Source organism: Larimichthys crocea, chromosome XVII (genome assembly GCF_000972845.2).
Source record: "Larimichthys crocea isolate SSNF chromosome XVII, L_crocea_2.0, whole genome shotgun sequence".
Lineage (NCBI taxonomy): Eukaryota > Metazoa > Chordata > Actinopteri > Sciaenidae > Larimichthys > Larimichthys crocea.
Genome location: NC_040027.1, coordinates 380,655 through 394,138, shown reverse-complemented (window position 1 = coordinate 394,138; position 13,484 = coordinate 380,655). Strand labels below are relative to the sequence as shown.

Below are 13,484 nucleotides of genomic sequence, written 5' to 3'. Positions count from 1 at the left end.
GCAGAAAGACTTAATGCGTCATTTGTTGTTTACACAAGAAATTAAAGGATAAAGTGTATCTAGGGAGGATCATAAAGCTATGACATCAAACACCCTTTTAATCCTGGTTTTAGTCCAAACTGGCATTAGTGCTCTCTACCCTGCGTGAGGTTCTGGCTGTGACAGCAATGATAAAGCAGTTCTGCTGACCCGTCACTGTGTTGTTTGGAGATGATGAAGCCTGTCATTTGAGTTTCTCATCTATGAAACAACCATTAAAAAAAAACATCTGGTGAACGTAGTCTATTTTCCCTTCACACAAAACCAGCAGTCTCTCAAACTCCCTTCGAGCAGGTTTTTTTCCCCCCTTCTCCCTGGATAGTTTGAAGCAGTTACCCTGCGTCAGCATCGAAGTTTGTTTAAGAGGAAATGACAAGAGCAAGATGTCCAAATCATTAGTAATCTGAGAGGAGCAGTTCCCAGGCATGTCTCGTTACATAGTTGAGTGCTAACGGTGAGGGCTAAGGGCTCATGTTGGGGCTTTTCTGGTCCCAAGCCTTCTCATATGCTCTGTGGGGGGACAGGGGGAAGAGGACCACAACCCTTCAGCATCTCCACGGTCAATAATGGAAACATCCAAGAACCTGAACCCAAAACAGCCTTAGCTCAACCCTAGTCCTTTAAAACACATGAACTCACACACAAACGGATGCAGGCACACACAGAAATGAATGTAAAACTGGATGCGCATACCGAATACATACTAATAGTGGGCCCATGGGAACGTGGCTCCACAAAAATCAAGCTTGGCTCTGGCTCTGGTTCGGTTTCAGCCTGCTGTGGCTTCTGTGGTGGGCCCTGCTGGCTGCCACACACACGCACACACACGCACACAATACTCTAACCAGATCCAGAGCACTGCTACTCAATCAGAGGTCAAATACAGTACTTTCGCTGCATATTAGTGTGCGTATACACCCATGTTATTGTCACACTGCCAAGGAGGATGACTCCTTACTATGAAACCGACAATAACGCAACTATTTCGGACGATTCCAGTAGCACCGTTTATTCTGGCTCAGGATCAAACCACACATATGTAAATCAAAGCATTGCTAAATTAACAGCTGGAGGTAAGTTTTCTTCAAGGTCTTGAATTTTGAAGTTGAAAAATAGAAAAGTGTGTGATGATTTATAACACAGGCACAGGCAGACATCCATTGTTCATTTCAAGACATATGGCTCTGTCTTGAAGAGTAGGAGGAAAAACTTGGGACTTAAAATAAATCAGGACTAATGCAACTATATAAAAGCCAGTCAATATCTCTGGAATGGGTACTTAAATCTGCCGGCTCCCATTTCCTTACCTTGCTTGTCTATTATGCATCAATATTCTTAGGAAAGAAATATATGTTCTGTCTATTTTCTGTGCAAAGCTCTGAAGTGAGAAATGAGGCTCATTCTACTATTTCCCTCACTGGAAATAGCTACGGATAGGCCAAGCGTGGAAGCCAAACACCCTAAAAAATGTACATTTGGACAGAAATTATTATAGTAACATATAAACCAACATACACGTGAGCGCAACACATGCATAGGCAGACACACAAATACACACACAAGAAGTTGGATGCTTATTTTTATTCCTCAGGCGCTCTACTTCTTTGCATGAGTGCATCACCCGGCGCAGAGACAGAGAATCCTAGTATGTGTGCGAGTGTGTGTGTAAGGAGCTGACGATCGGAGAATAACGTTACCCCTAAGGGGTCGCACCTCTCTCCTTTCTCGCCCTCCTCCCTTATCCCTCCTCGTGACTCTGTGCCTGCAGGGATTTCCCTTTTCAGTTCAGGAGAGATGTCAGACCTGTTCCACCATCCTTCACACAGAGGCTGGACTCTGTCCTCCTCCCAACATCTGTAAAACTTCACAAATCAGCCTTATTTTTAGATATTGAGGCCACAGCTGAATCAAAATGTCCTCAGATAATCTTTAAACATAGTATTTGTTTATTAGGAACTTAGTAATTCCCAGTGGGAAGTTAATATCTGCTGATACACTATTATTTCAGAGACAAGGAGAAAATAATGAGGATCCCTGGCTAACAACTGGTGAACTCTTCACTAAACATTTGTTCACAAACATTTGTGCAAATCAGGCTGTATCCAAATGATCATTTACAAATGCAGGAAATAATCAAATGCCACAACCAATTAAACTGTTGCTTCCATCTAGCTAATAATACCGAGAACAATCTTAACCACCCTCTCAATCCTGTCATCAGATCCATCCCCCTCCAAAGTCAACACAATACAACCAATTATTTTTTTTTAAATATTTTTGTCCATCCCTTTACGAGCACACGACTCTGCTTGAACTTCATCACCCATGCCACATCTTCATTCTGTCAACAGAAACAGCAGAAGCGGGAAGAATTTACTTTTTTAACTTGTTCATGTTACACGGAGGATCTTTTAGAGTGATCACACAAACTGCTGACAAGGCTATTTGGTCAACTGATGCATTATTAAGCCTCATTTAGAAATCAAAAAAGTTGATTTCAAGCATTGCCATCAGCCAAGAGGAAATATAATTTCACTCTCTAATGCTTAAGACTAATAAATACTGTGTGGTGAGAAGGTACAAAGACCAAATCCAGTTGAGATTCATACAGAGCTTCCACCTAATTAAGACTCTGCTTTGTGTGATACAATTAAAACTATAAATAGAGATGTCTGACAGTACTTCAGAGCATGTTATATACACACGATATTTTAACCCAAAGTATCATATAGTATTTTGAGTGTAGGTCTATCTATAACAGAACAATGTGACAATATTGAAAACATTTAAAACGCCAGTTACCAAAAAGACAGAAAGCGAGCGAGAAAAGCTCCAAAACATGGTTTAAAAGCAGCTAAGCCAGATAGCTCTTCCTTGCCTCCTTCACATATTAGAATATTAATATTAATGAAACTTCCTGCCCCCCCCCTCTGTTTTTCCCCCCCAGACGATTTAAACATGAAAAACTTAAAAAGCGCAAATTCCAGGAGTTGCGTATCACAGTTTGACCCGGAGGCACACAGCAGACACCAACCATGACAGACTTGCTGTTCAAAGCAAGCGGGAGTTGCTTTCATCAGGGGATCCTAGTGTTTTTTTTTGTTTTTTTTACAGTGTGACACCACCAGCCAATGCCATCTGCCTTTTTTCTAAAATCAAAACTTCAAGCTTCCTGCTTGTGCGTTGTTTTTAGGTGGGCTTCACAACCAAGGCCCAGCGTCACACAGGCTTTTGCTGCTATGCTGCTTGCTGACTGCTGTTTACAGCCAAACCCCGCAGCGTGGTGTAATGTTAAATATTCACTGTTAAACTGTCAAGCCAGAACTGGTTGGGAACCCAGCCAGGCATTCACAGTACGGAGGCACTGGATGCTCCCCCTCTTCAAACGCAAACCAACCAAATCAATTACTTTTCCTCCAGCCAATCCTGAATCAGACCAGCCTACGTCCCTCCTCCTGCCCACACACCCACTTCCTGAAAATACCTAAACTCCTCACGACCACTTTGTTAGGCCTCTTCTTCTCCTCCATCCATAATTAGTTAATTTTCTTTATCATAAAACTGGCGCACACATGCATTAAAATGCATAGAAATGACACCTCTGCTCTAGGCCTGAGCAATCCGCTGCTGACTCCTGATACCTGCCTTCAGACATCTGTAAAATATTTTTATTCGGTGCCCCAATACCACACTGGCAAAGGTCTCTCATCCTTGGCTTGGCAGGACTTCTGACAGAGCCAGCCGGCAGCGCCATACAGGCCTAACCCCTGCTGCTGCAGCTTCCTGCTGCTCCGAGGGAGTCAGGCTGCCTGCCTCCCATTGACTGTGGGCCAGGCTGGGCAGGGAGGAGGAGGCTGAGGGGAGGCCCCGGGTATAGAGGACCCCCTGGAGACGTGAGCAGAGGCAAGAACAGGGAGGACAGACTGTGAGAGTCACAGAGGTTGATGAGGAGGTAAAAAGAAGTGGGGAAATTAAATAGTGAAGGGGGACTGGTAAGAAAGAAGAAGTAAGGGCCTAAGACGAGAGGCAGTAATACAGATAGAGGAGAAGAGATGGGTGGCATAGAAGTGGAAAGGGAGCGAGACAAAGGGGCTCGAGGGCAGGTTAGGCAGCAGGAGTTGAGGGGAGCTTCTCATTATGACTCCTCTTCCTTCTTCATGCCCCCAGGCCTTGACCACAACCTCAAAGCCCCAAGCCAAACTAAGAGACCAGGGAGACCAAGGAAGACTGCTGTGAGTCAGGGTACAAACACAGACAGAGGACGGAGGGTGTAGAAAGATGTCCCTGCACCCAGACGAGGCAGCGTGAAATAAAAGGAACTATGAAGAAAAAGAATATGGATTTCACAATTAAGGGTTTTTTCTGTGTGTGTGTGTATACTTACCTATACCAAGACCAATGTCATACTTAGATTTGTATACATAATACAGCTGCACAGTTAAAGTAGGCCTATAGGCAAATAAAGCCAATCCAAATTAATAACAGCTGAACAGCACTGGACTTAAAAAATGTATCACAATATTTCATAAGATACTATCCATGAGAGGAGTGTGTGTGTGTGAAACTGTGGAAGTTATGGACAGACACAATTTGGACATTACCAGCATGAGCAAAATATTTTGTCTTTATACCGTTTTTAACTAATAACTAGTAACTACTACTAAATAATTATTAATAATTAAAGCTGCTTGCCCAGTTTAGCAGCAGCTTACAGCATTGTGCATTACTGTATTTCCAGTGCTATATCAGAGGGCACCAAGGTGTTATTAACAGCTGGTGTGGCTTTGGAGCACACTGGCATGTCTGTTTTTACTGCCTTGGAACGTTTTATTTTGAAAACCGAAGGTTTGCTCGCTCCATATCATGGACTACCTGCATTTGCCATACATTCTGTAATACGGGTGCACTTGAAATTTTGGTGCGGCTGATTTGACCATGAAGAAGACAGAAAATCACATGATGGAAATGTTACTTCCATCGAGTCTAATACATCAATGACTGTTATATAAAATAAAAAATAAAAACAGATGATCAAAGCGGCAGTAGTTGCTGTGGTAGGTCAGTGGCAGCAGCAGCGGTTGAGATTAATTAAGAAAACCTTGCTAATTAATGCAGAAATCTCGTAATGGAAATGCCAGAAAGTGTAATACAACTCTGACGACTGTTTTATAAAATAAAAAATAAAAACAAATGCCCATAACAGTGACATTTGCTATTGCAGGTCAGTGGTAACTGCCCCAGACACTGCCAACTGCCGTGGCACAAACACACGAAGGTGCTGATTGTCCTGTGTATCTGCGCTCGACTGCTCTGCCTAAAGTACCCGGATGTTTGTCTGAGAAAACTGAAATTGAATTTTGAGAACTGAATGTTCAGTTCCAAACTAATAAATTCATTTTCAATGCAATGATTCAAATTGAACAACACAAATTCAAATTATGTGAATCAAATTCAGTTTTTTAATGCAATTACTCAAGTTATATTCAAATATAAAGGATTCAAATTCAGTTTCTGGTGGCACATATTTCAGCCAATACAGCTAGCCCTAGTCTTACATCAACATCCCAAAAAAAAAGAGAAACAGACAGTGAAAGAAAGAAAAGAGTGCAGGAGAGGCAGTGAAATGTCCCTGGCTTTTTCACACTGAAAAAGGGGGAGGGTAAAACAGACAGTCTGTCAAAACAAGATGCTCTCATACAAATTTGCTCTCTTCTGCAGAAAATCCCGTGTGAAACATTAAGGCTCATTTGTGATGAGGTTGGAACAAACGCCCATAGCATAGTCAGCAAGCAACACAAACACACACACACACACAAAAATCTTCCTCCCTCATTCTGTTCACGAGTGCAAATTCATTGTGCTTTTGTCTCATCTCATGACAAATGCATACTGTCACTGATGTGGTGTTTACAGTGGCATATAGCATCTTGTAATTATTCTGAAAGTGAATTTGTATCCTGAGGGATTCGTATTTTTGCGTGTGGATAATCAAAAGAGATAGAGAGGGAGAGGGGACGATTGGAGAGTGATCTCCAATATAAAAAAAAAAAAAAAAGGGAGATGCTGCTTTCCGGCACAGTTCACAATATGCCAACATGGATTTGGTAAGGTTTGTTTAGATGGCAACAAACAGCAGCTTATTTCACAACATGCAGCAGCTTACAGACACAGATCATATAGTGCACATATGTACAGTATGTGCAGTTAGTCCGCAAATAGCCAAACTAAACGCTTCTTTATGCGGTTGGTCACTTAATAAAAAGATTGTTAAAATAATAAAGTTAAATAAAAGGGCAGATTCAATTACCAGATGAAAAATGTAAGTGTGACACGTAGCAGCTACATTACAGCTATTTCAGTCAGGTCAGAATCTCCACATAAATATAATAATAAATAAATATATACATTTATAATTCAAATATCATTAAAGTTATTTTTTGGCAATTTCCTCAGAAATATCGAAACATTATCCATTATCTGTGTAGATTAATATTATTTCTAAGTGGACTTAACCTTTCCACTGTGCACTCATATTGAAGCTATTTCTTTCTTCATCTTTGTTTAACCTTTTCTTTCTGCATAGACACTCTTTATAACATTGCATTCATTAATCCATTACTTTAATAGGTTCATAACACCACTGTATATAAACAGAGTTGTTCCAGGATTCCAGGGCCAAAGACAAGACCATGGTTGTACAAAAAAAGAGGGAATTAAAAAGAAATAAAGCATGAATAAAAGGCTTTTTCCAACACCCTTTGCAGTGAAATAAACCACTGATATTGTGTGGTCATGGCATAAGCTGACCCAGGGGCACTGAAAGCGTTTCATAAACTTTAAACGGGGTCCTAGGTCAGTAATTTTTGTGTTTGCATCTCTTTGTAGTCTGTTTCCCCCCAGAGCACTACAGAGCCCATTGAGAAAAGGCATCAATGCCACAGTGAAACTGAGAACTTTCACGTGACATGAGGAGCCGCGAGGCATCCTCCAAGGATATTTGAATGCTTGAAACATCAGTGACCCTTCATAAGATAGAAGATGGAGAAGGATATGAAAAATATTGACTGGCTAGCTGTTTGAGAGGAGTATAAGAAGCTGCTTAGACAGCCCACTCTCAATGCCAAAGACCTTATTCTAAACTCTAACCAAATTGAGCCTGGAAAGGAAAAGACTCGATTCTAAATTCTTCTGGGGAAGACATCAAGCTTTTTTCTTACTTTTTATTATTAATCCAACAATTAATGACAGAGAAAGTACACCAAACCAAACATGTTGTTCCAAGCAGCGATCTTCTAACTTTGCCAGCATCATTTCTGTACAGTGGTCTTTGACATCATGCAAAAGACAGGGTTTAATGTAGCTCAAAAATGGCCTCAGGAAGAATCTTCCTTCAAATATGCTTTACGCAAGGAAAAAAAAAAACAAGAGTTGCATTTTTTTTGTTCTTTGTGAAACCCAACGGCAAGATGACTGTTAAAGTGGTCAGATGACAAATGTCTCATCTGATCTTTAATCCAGCAGAGGGGCCAGCTTCAGGGTTAAGTCAGGAAACTCTCACAGGATAGAGCGATTTGGTAAATTCCACTGCGCTAAATCACTGCTTTGAGCGCAGCAGATCTCTCCACACCAACAAATGGCATTTTAGGTCTCACTCTGAACCTTGGCTCAGGAAAATCTAGCCGCCACTGCACAGACAGAGAAGATATGCATGACCTAGGTCAGTATGCATGTACGTGAACCCAAGCTAAATCATCGGGAAAGCCTTGGGTTGGTTTTTTTATGTTCTAATAATAAAATCAAATGAAACAACACAATTATTGCTGCTATTACCACTTTCTCGTCTACCCAAATAAACAATGGACAAAGTCAAAATACTGAAGTTTTTTGGCAAAGCCTGTCAAAAGCATTCCGCCTCTCAATCTCGATGAGATTTAAACAGGATATACTGGCAGGAATCCCTCAGCACAGAGATGGATGCAAACATTTGGCAGCCATTTGCTAATCATCTGGTTAGTGACACATTCCTTGATAGTCAACTTCACAGAGCCAGCCCGTGTTCATCTCCATCACCTGATGACGCTGGCAGACTCGCGCCTGTTGTCTTTGACGATGATTGAGTGTAGCAACAGAGAAGTGAGTAATAATTGGGTCAACAAGGTAATGTCAGCTCCCACTAACTTGTGTCTGAATCACCTCTCTGCAGCGTAGCCAAAAGTGAGTATGACGCCTGAATTATTAGGCTGTGATAGGCAGCGACAGCAACATGGCACGACATACCGCTTTTCAACTTATGTGCGACCCCCAGAATGGTTGGGAGTGATGAGGCACTGCCTACATACCTGTATGGTTCATCTCTGAGTTTTCTTTTCTTGCTTTATGGTTACACCTTTGGGTTGTATTTTTTTCTCATTATTAATTTATTTTCTTCTCACTGATTGTATCCTTTAAAGCTTTAACATTACTATACATGAGCATTACAAAATGGTCCACGCAAGTCAAAAGGTTTTTGCAATAACCAATATAACTCAGTAAAACAGTGAGTCACACAAGAAAACCTTTTTTTTTTTTCTTCAAAATAATACTTCTTGATTTATTTTTCGTTCAAATAAACCATCTCTTCGTCGTTCTCTTCCAAATAAACTCTGCCTTCCAGGCTATAACTCTCATGGTGTTTAACAGCGTGAAGTAGCACTTGGGCCAAGCGTTTTCCAGACAGAGACTGACCGGAAACAATTCACAATTTAACTGTAAGCACAGTGACACAATTTCCACTGAAAATGAAAGATATGCTCAGTAGGTGTAAACATGACCTCAGGATTTAGCAGGAATACAGAGGCGGCCTTGTCTTAGCATGCTAACCACTTTGGTTGTAGTCTGACAATGTATTGCCACATCAGGGAGGGCTGGGACTAACACATGATAAAAACCAAACAGGTTATAATATGAATTAATTCATCTATTAGCTCTTTAATGCTATTAAATTATGAAGATATTACTTGATTGATATCAATTGTTCATTTCACTCTGTATGCTATTCATCACTGAACATTTGCATTGGCATGAACGTCATTTTGTCATGGGAACTGTCATGGCAGCTCTTGAAGCCCAAAATGATGATTACCTTTGCAACTAACTCAAATCACTCGAATACCACGAAGCTGCACGCAAGAAGATCTCAGGTGTGTCTGTGTGATGGTGAGGCACAGTCAACATAATGATCTGACAGGCAACCAGATCAAAATCACTTCCTTCCCTCTCAGTCGATGCTGGCATGTAGCAGTTTTTCAATATCATCCAGTTTATGGCGAATGGTGGCTACGAAATGTTCCTATTAAAATAATAAATCAAGATTTGTTAGGTCATGTTTGCGTCACCTGAGCCACGAATAACCCTGACTGGTTGCTCTGTCTTTTCAAAAGCATATGTGCCACCAAAAGGTTAATCATTTACTATGTTGTTCCATCTCTTATGAACATAAACAGGGCGTTATTATATGAATGACATAGGTGGCCAGACAGTGAACACCTCCAATCCAGGTAGCAGGCACAGTGTGGGTATGTGCGCTGCTAGTAATCGAGGTTTCTGCTTTCTACTTGGGGAACATGTATGAGGTGCTTGTAGTCTGCAACTCCTGTAGGGTGTGGTTTATTTTATAGGACGCAGATTCAACATTCAGTCATATGAAGACAGAGGCACATGACAGGTGTCAGCTGAGTAAGCTCACTGACTCTCACTCTACCTAAAATATCTAGACAGTCAGCAGTGTGGTCAGGTGTGTACCATTTAGATTCAGGCACAGACTGATACTGATTCTCAAACAGGAGTCCACTGCGTTCATTTAAATGGTTTACATGGAAAAGATTCATCATAAGCACCAGTCTAGCACACAGCGTTGGTATTCTGTGTTGAGACGCTACAAATAATGTTAATATCTTTCTAATAATTTTGTTTTGTGCTATAAACTAAGACTACAGAAATGTGAAAACTAGGCTATAGACATATGTGAGGGGGTCCATAGTATATACTGTGTCTTATAAGGTGTCCATGCCTGAAGTCTGTCTCCAAATTTCTGTCTACATGACAGTAGATATACTTTGCAATCTAATATGATCCAATAGACGTCTGACATAAATCATACTTTTATAATACTCAGAATAAATCAGTATTGTTATTGTTATTGTTGTTAGAGTATTGTTAGGATTCTGCTTTGTTTATGATCGAGGTCATAGTGGGTGGTGTTGTTGTCACTTTGAGAGCTTCTAATATTATGGTCAAACTATTTTTTTTACATACATGAGGTGGCCAAAATATTAGAAACTATCAGAAACACCTCTCGATATAAAGGCAGTCCAGTTCAACACACCACTGCAAACCTCAACCATAAACATGGAGTTAAATGAACAGTGTCAGACAAATCTGTGTACACTGTGACTGGAGAGGAAGTTTACAGATTCATGAACCACAAACAGAGAACAGACAGACATTTTCTCCAACGTCACAGAAACATAAAGTCTCATCTTTAAGTGAGGCCTTACAAGGAAGTGTCCATGCTGTGAAGTATCTATACCATCAGTGTAACACGGCTACTGTCACGTTTCCACTAACACGCACGGGTTTGTTACGGCGGCGTTAAGCAGAAAAGAAAAGTAGTCCTCTCTGTGATCAGCGTGGGCTTTAAGTGACAGAGGCCACTGTGGGTTTAGACACAGGGAAAGTTAGCGTGCTAGGCGGCTAGCAGGCTAAGCTACGTGTGGCTAGCGAACTTGGTAGAAACTTTTAAAGTGCGTTTCTAGTGGAAACGAGGACTGTTTGTCAGCTTTATGAGGCTAACCACCCCAAACTAGTAAAATAAAATAAAAAAGTTTTAAAACACTTTACAAGCGGCTCGTTAGCCCTCCAATGCATATATAGCACAGATTGACAAATTCACTGTCAGCTAACTGTGTCAGTTCTTACCAGGAAGTGGGACTCTGTTGCTAAGCTATTCCTCCTTCTTCTTCTTCTTCACGCCGAGACTTTCTCCTGATGGTTATGGCGGTTATGTCTTTTGTTTTGACTTTCCCTTTCTTTTCCAAGGTCGCCCCCCCAAAAAAAAAAAAAAGTCGACTCGGCGGGGCCTCTTCTTGTTGCGTGGCACTGTGTAGCCTGAGCGCTGAAAAGTTTTTCGCACAGAGAGAGAGAGAAAGAGAGAAAGAGAGAGAGCCTGGTGCTGGTGGAGCCAGTCGGGATGTGTACGTGTTTTCAGACAGTCTGTGCACTAGGCCCCTCTCACCGCCACACTCCTGACCCGTGTGCCAGTAATGTAAACAACCCAGCATTCCCGGAGCGCAGGGGAGGGGCAAGTGTCAAAGAGTGGAGGGAAGTTGTCAAATACCGCGAGATTCAACAGAGAAACTCAAACCATCATAACACCCCTCCTTTAGATCTCTCTTTTTTTTCATTCCCGTCAAACCTGTATGAAAATGTTCCATGATCTTTATTGGCAGAGAGGATGTGATAGTTTGTTTTTTTTTTGTGTTTTTTTTTCTGCATCAACTACATCTCACATTGTGACACATGCAGCAAAAACAGGGGCCACAACATCAGCTCATAATGCACCTGGTTCAGGCGGTGCGGTGGCACCTGGGTGGCACTGAGGCCCTTAGGCTAGGGAGGCCTGTTCAGAGAACAGTCCCTCCAACAATGTGTTGGGTGGAGGACAGGCCTGTGTGAGTGATTCACATTGCCACCTCACAGAAGGCAAACCCATCTCTGTCATGGATATGTAATAAGATCATATGCTTTTTCTACATAAACTATATAAAAAAAAAACTATTCAATTAAATGAATTTCTGATTTTCTTTGGTGTTTTTGTGATATACAGATGTGCGATGATGACTGCTAGGTTATATGTACTGTGAAATGTATATTGAACCTGGGCTTTTTATGGAGTATGGGTTATGTAGGCTAACATAATTATTACGTATTGATTAATAATATTAATGTAAGCACTGTTTGAATTTTATAGCTGGCTGTCAATGAGCCACATTTAACTACTTTATATACTTTAGTGTGAAAGATCTTTTTTAGACGTTGGAAAAAGAAATCTGAACTCAAGAAAATCTTTTTTCTGAGCTTTTACTTTATACAATTTTCAGCATTTTGAACTATTATATTTTATAAGCTGATCATATCTTGATCTTCAAAGTACCTATAGCTGTGAGATAAATGTAGTAGATTAAAAAGTGCAATATTTCTCTGAAATGTAGTGGAGCATAAATTGGCATGTAATGTAAATCAGTCATTTGGCTTTTACTGATAAGTAAATAAATATACTTAGTTATTTTCAACCACTGAAGGTGACACATTCTTAAACTGTAACTGAGATAAAGGCAGCCATAGCCTAATGGATTCGCCTGACTACACACAGTTATATGCACAGACTTCGACAGACAGTCCTGCTTGCTATCATTACACACATGCATACAGAATACCCACACATCCTATCACACACACACACACACACGCACACACACACAATCTGTACTTGGAAATATCATGAGACTTTATTGACAAAAATGGTATTGCAGATTGACTCGCATGGACAGCGAGAGCATCTGGAATTGATCAGCTTACTTTGCTTTGATAAAAGCTTCAGCGTTGATTTCAGACTGACAATTCAAACACAGGAAACACATCTGTCTCCTTTCCATTCGCGTTGTTAATAATCAACAAGTTAGGTGGGGTTGTGTTTTTTCTCCCTACTTCAATAGCCTTTTTTGTTAACCTCACTGCAAATATGGAGAAGGGAGAGATGCCTGGAGCGTAGGATTTTTCCCCCTTTTTCTTCAACAACAGTTGAAGATTAAAAGAAACGTCTCACAGAAATCTGTCAATTCTGTATGTGAATAATGCTGTGTGGAATTTAATGGCATGAGTTATATTGGGTTTCCTCTACACCCACATTTCCTTTCAATAAGATCAATGGCGCTCAGTGACAGATAGGGACGGTCTTTTGTATCTTCAAATTTCAGGTTTCTGAGGGAATAATTAGATGGATGGATGAAAAGTAATGCATCAGTCTGTGAGGGGAGCTGCACCCAGAGATCCTCTAGTTCAACACGAATGCCTCCACGTCTGTTTGGTAGAAAATTGTTTAATAATCGTGTTGAATTTCTATTGTTCTAAAAGTGGCTCTCTGCACTGATCTGGTGCTTTAAACCAAAAGCAAACTTTTTGTGTTCTTTTTGCTGATATTGTTTATTTAACAGAGAGGATGTCCTTTTGATTCAGGGGTAATTTTTTTTTTTTAAGCATGAAGAGAGTATTGACATCTGTTTCAATCTCTTCCCCTTCAAACTTTCCGGTGTCGCTTGCAGGTAACTGGGATAGAAAGGTTCACCCTCCAGGGGGAATGAAGAAGGTTGAATTGCTGGATTAATAGAGATGCTTTAGACATTTTATTG

At 40.8% G+C, this 13,484-nt stretch overlaps 1 protein-coding gene across 1 annotated transcript in view; it reads right to left on the bottom strand.

Annotated features, from left to right (window-relative positions):
- Positions 1-11,384, bottom strand: part of nek7 (NIMA-related kinase 7) — a 57,600-nt gene extending 46,216 nt beyond the window's left edge. Inside the window, exon 1 of the mRNA XM_010734450.3 lies at positions 10,996-11,384. The gene's annotated coding sequence lies outside the window, so the exon portion shown is untranslated. The remainder of the gene's footprint in view (positions 1-10,995) is intronic.
- Between the last annotated feature and the right edge of the window lie 2,100 nt (positions 11,385-13,484).